Below are 5,677 nucleotides of genomic sequence, written 5' to 3'. Positions count from 1 at the left end.
AAATATCAAAAATCAAAAATTGATTTCAACAATAACCTAGGAAGGAGTTCGATAAACTACTGTTGTTATAAAATTGAATTCTGACCATCCTAAGCAGGCCTAATTGTCAGGGTTTTATGTCTTGCATTTAAGTAATCAACATAAAATCTTAGTATAAAAAACTGTAGTAACTATATTATTAATTTCCGGATAATCAACCTGAGAAAGATCAAACAATAAAAACCGAGATACAAATATAAAATTACAAGATCATACTTAAAAAAGTAAATTCAAAATTATGTACCTATTAAAAATAAAAAATGATTTATAAAATATTTCAAAATTTCGAATAACTCATTCTTAAAAGTAATTTTCTTTAACGTTATTCTAAAAATTGTGTAACGTGCATTTTATTGTGAGATGATACTTACCTTGTTGTGAATAAATAGGCGGAAGTTGTGGAATATATGGCACACCTTGTAACCCTAAAAAAAAAACACAAAATGGGCAGTCAAAATTAATTCAAAGTTTCATGCGTAGTAAGTGGGAAAATAGATAATGCACTCAAGTTATGAACTTCTAATAATACATTTTGTCGTGAACTTAGATACTTTAAAGTAATATTATATAACGTAATTATAATTGCTATATGATACTTACCTTGTTGTGGAAATGGTGACATGTTTGATGCACCACCTAAACGTAATGAACAAAATAAGTAATCAATGTGATTTCATAATCGCATACATATTAATAAATGTAAGTATGTGAAAAAAAAAATGAATAGTACCTACACTTCAAATAGCTAATTATTTTCAAACATTTATTATTTGTTAATTTCACTTGATACTTACCTTGTGAAGGATATAATGGCATAGTTTGTGCTACAAAAAAAAAAGGAACAAAATTATTTATAAATATGAGTTTGTACTCGAATAGATAAATGTGTGAGGAAAATATATAATATAAGGCATTTAATGAATCGACTTTTATCAATACAATATGCCTTTAAATTACATAAACAGTTAATTTTTAAATATTCAATATGAAATCAAAAAAACGAATAAAAACGAGGTAAAACGAGGAAATACAAAATTATTTTTAAAAAAACTTCTACAATTCAAACTTTTATACAAAATATACGAAAAAAAAAACCAGTGAAATTGTATATCTTGCCAGTTATTGCTATATGATAATTACCTTGTTGTGGAAATGGTGACATGTTTGATACACCACCTAAACATTAAGAACCGAATAAGGAATAAAGTTCATAGTCGCATACATGTTATGTAAGTGAGTGAAGAAAAGAAGTATAATAAATGTGTACAATCAAATTGTATCTATACAATACTCCATAAAAATTTAGTAACCCACCAAAGTTTTTCTCCATTGTAATAAAAGTTCTACTTAAGAGGGTTGCATGCGGTTTGGTTTTAAGGAGTTTTGTATAGGCAATAATTAAGTAAACTCAATTTGACTGTAAAGTAATACAGATATCATTTTATTGATAATATAGATTATCAACGAAATATCGAAGAAACAAGTAAAAGCTAGTTATTTAAAAGTAACTAAAAATAATGAGTAAACTATTGGAAAAATAAATACAAATTTATTAAAAATACTATTTAATTTAATAAAAGACAATTTCTACATTTCAAACTTTTATACAATATGTATAAAAAAATACTAAAACTTTATATCGTACCTTGTGGATATTGTATCCCACTTGATGCACCACCTAAACGTTGAGAACAAAATAAGGATTGAATACGATTTCATAGTCGCATACATATTATGATGTAAGTGAGTGAAGACAATAAGTATAATACATGTAATTAATCAACTTCTACTTATACAATACTTTATAAAAATTACTAAGTATACAGTTATTGCTAGATGATACTTACCTTGTTGTGGATATAGTGACATGTTTGATGCACCACCTAAACGTTAAGAACAAAAATTGGAACGAATATGATTTCATAGTCACATACATATGTAATATAATGTAAGTGAGTGAAGATAATAAGTATAATACGTTTAATTAATCGACTTATATGATTACAATACTCTATAATAAATACTAAGTATACATGGAAATGTTCTACAACTCAATTTTTTATACAAAATGTATATAACAATACAATAATTGTTTTAACTTGCATATAAATACTAGATGATACATACCTTGTGGTAGATATTGTATCGCACTGGATGCACCACCTAAACGTTAAGAACAAAATAAATATTCCTTATAAATTTCAACTCGATCCGAATCTTTTTCTCGAAATTATAGGCAGTAAATATTCTAACTTAAAAACTCTTTTGTTTTTTCAAATTTTAACTGTTATTAATACTAAATTTAACTATTAAAAAAGTTACAGTGTACAGACATAAAAAAAAGCCCACATCATGGTAAAACCAATAGCATCTCAGCTTTGTATCGAAGCTAAAACAAAATTTTTTTATAACGTGCCTATAATTACTAGATGATACATACCTTGTGGTAGATATTGTATCGCACTGGATGCACCACCTAACACCCGTTAAGAACAAAATAAGGATTAAACAAGATTTCATAGTCACGTACATACGAGTATTATGTAACTGTGTGAAGACAATAAGTATAATACATTTATATTTATAATACAATTTAGAAGCAAAATTAAGATATTTTTAACGTGCATGTAATTCATAGTGGTTACTTACCTGGTTGATATTGATAACCTTGCGGGAATAAATATAAAGAAATAAATTAGTTATCAATATGAGTTCATACTAACATAAATTATAAGACAATGAAAACTGGACATGCTCATTGCTCCTCCTGTAAGAAACTTATGCATCTGTAAAATGTTAGCTCGATATGAGAGGGATTATTCAAGGATTTAAATTAGTCTAAGCTATATACATACACATATGGCAACACATACGGCTGCGTTACCTACATTATAAACTGAAAGCATGTCTCTACCGACAAAGTTCAATACCTAATATTGTTATGGAAATGTATATAAGATATACGGCAAAGGTGTACAAACCACTTAACTTGATATGGCTAAATCCTCTCCCCCCATTTAAATATTTATACACTCAGCTATATTAATGGATGTCTTAAATAGTAACAAAAGGTATATCCCAATAATAACGAGAAAGACGAAAAACTCAATCAATGGTTTTATGTAGAGAATCTATTGCTATTATGATTGATGCAAGAGATAATGACTAAAGATGAGAGTGTTAGTACATCACATTTGAGCAAGAAGCTATCAGGGCCCTTCCTTCATACCCAATAAAGATATTTGCTATATTTTAACGTAGGTACCCAAAAAAACTATAATTATATCTATCCACACGATGACTGATTTGTAACATCTGGAGCAATACATCATAATTACATTATATAAGTGAGTGATGAAAATAAGTAATTTACATTTAATTAATCACTATTTATACAATACTCTATAAACATTACTAAGTATAAAATTATTGCTAGACGATACTTACCTTGTTGTGGATTTAGTGACATGTTTGATGCACCGCCTAAACGTTAAGAACATAATAAGTAATCAATATGATTTCATAGTCACATACATATTATGATGTAAGTGAGTGAAGATAATAAGTATAATACGTTTAATTAATCGACTTCTATTAATACAATACTCTATAATAAATACTAAGTATACATAAAAATGTTCTACAACTCAAGTTTTTATATAAAATGTATATAAAAACAAAATCATTTTTTTAACGTGCCTATAATTACTAGATGATACATACCTTGTGGTAGATATTGTATCGCACTGGATGCACCACCTAAACGTTAAGAACAAAATAAATATTCCTTATAAATTTCAACTCGATCCGAATCTTTTTCTCGAAATTATAGGCAGTAAAAGTTCTAACTTAAAAACTCTTTTGTTTTTTTTAAATTTTAACTGTTATTATACTAAATTTAACTATTAAAAAAGTTACAGTGTACAGACATAAAAAAGGATTGAATACGATTTCATAGTCGCATACATATTATGATGTAAGTGAGTGAAGACAATAAGTATAATACATTTAATTAATCAACTTCTACTTATACAATACTTTATAAAAATTACTAAGTATACTTAAAAATGTTCTAAAACTCAATTTTTTATACAAAATGTATATAACAATAAAATAATTTTTTTAACGTTCCTATAATTACTAGATGGCACATACCTTGTGGTAGATATTGTATCGCACTGGATGCACCACCTAAACGTTAAGAACAAAAATTGAAATGAATATGATTTCATAGTCACATATATATGTAATATAATGTAAGTGAGTGAAGACAATAAGTATAATACGTTTAATTAATCAACTTCTATTAATACAATACTCTATAAAAATTACTAAGTATACTTAAAAATGTTCTAAAACTCAATTTTTTATACAAAATGTATATAACAATAAAATAATTTTTTTAACGTTCCTATAATTACTAGATGGCACATACCTTGTGGTAGATATTGTATCGCACTGGATGCACCACCTAAACGTTAAGAACAAAATAAGGAATGAATATGACTTCATAGTCGCATACAAATTATGTAAGTGAGTGAAGACAATAAGTATAAAGTGTCCTAATATAAGTAGACGGGTCGTGTAATAAACACAATATTATGATACCAACCGAAACGGTTCGATTAAACTTTATCTCTCACACCATACACGGGTCGACGTTATCAACCTACAGTTATTATCGTCTTTTCGTTTCTCACATCTAGTACACCGTTAATGTAGTTAAAAAAAAAATTAAATTAAAACCTAAAAATGGTACTTGTGTATCAAAACTTAATAGTTTCATTGTGAATAGATGTATATAAAAATGAATTATTACTACTGACAAATTTTCAACTTAAAGGTTTAAAACTACGGCAAAAAACCCAAACAAATTTAACTCTACCCCCCCTCCCTCTAGAGAGATAGAAAATGGGTATAATTTAAATTTGACACAACTGACGTGCGTGGGCATACCAATTAAATATTCCTTGTAAATTTCAACTCGATCAGAATCTTTTTCTCGAATTATAGGCAGTAAAAGAAAGGTCTAACTTAAAAACTTTTATGGTTTTTTTTTGTTTTTTCAAATTTTAACTGTGAAAAGTAAATTTTTTCAACTTTTACCCCTCCAAAATACCAACTAGATGAAATTTGTGATTTATAGAGTGGCTACTCGAAGGAATTGGTGCAGTAAAAGTTACAGTGTATACAGACACAAAAAAGCCCACATCATGGTAAAACAAATTGCATCGAAGCTAAAACAAAATTATTTTATAACGTGCCTCTAATATTACTATATGATACATACCTTGTGGTAGATATTGTATCGCACTTGATGCACCACCTAAACGTTAAGAACAAAATGAGGAATGAATATGATTTCATAGTCGCATATATATTATGTAAGTGAGTGAAGACAATAAGTATAATACATTTAATTAATCAACTTCTATTTACACAATACTCTACAAAAATTACTTAGTATACATAAAAATGTTTTAAAACTCAAATTTTTATATAAAATGTATATAAAAATAAAATAATTTTATAACGTTACTATAATTACTAGATGATACATACCTTGTGGTAGATATTGTATCGCACTTGATGCACCACCTAAACGTTAAAAACAAAATAAGTAATGATTATGATTTTA

The 5,677-nt window shown here is 27.1% G+C and overlaps 1 long non-coding RNA gene across 1 annotated transcript; it reads right to left on the bottom strand.

Annotated features, from left to right (window-relative positions):
- Nucleotides 1-410: 410 nt before the first annotated feature.
- Nucleotides 411-865, bottom strand: LOC126844115 (uncharacterized). Its single transcript, XR_007686541.1, has 3 exons — nucleotides 834-865; nucleotides 640-675; nucleotides 411-464 (listed from the first exon to the last, which is right to left on the bottom strand). It is a non-coding gene; the product is annotated as an uncharacterized LOC126844115 (long non-coding RNA).
- Between the last annotated feature and the right edge of the window lie 4,812 nt (nucleotides 866-5,677).

This window comes from Adelges cooleyi, unplaced genomic scaffold (genome assembly GCF_023614345.1).
Source record: "Adelges cooleyi isolate 19-005CV unplaced genomic scaffold, UGA_ACOO_1.1 ACOO_flye_CR_arks_rails_tigmint_CR_PRNA_632, whole genome shotgun sequence".
NCBI classification, from domain to species: Eukaryota; Metazoa; Arthropoda; class Insecta; order Hemiptera; family Adelgidae; genus Adelges; species Adelges cooleyi.
The sequence above is the reverse complement of the archived record's forward strand: the minus strand, read 5'-3'. Positions and strand labels throughout refer to the sequence as shown.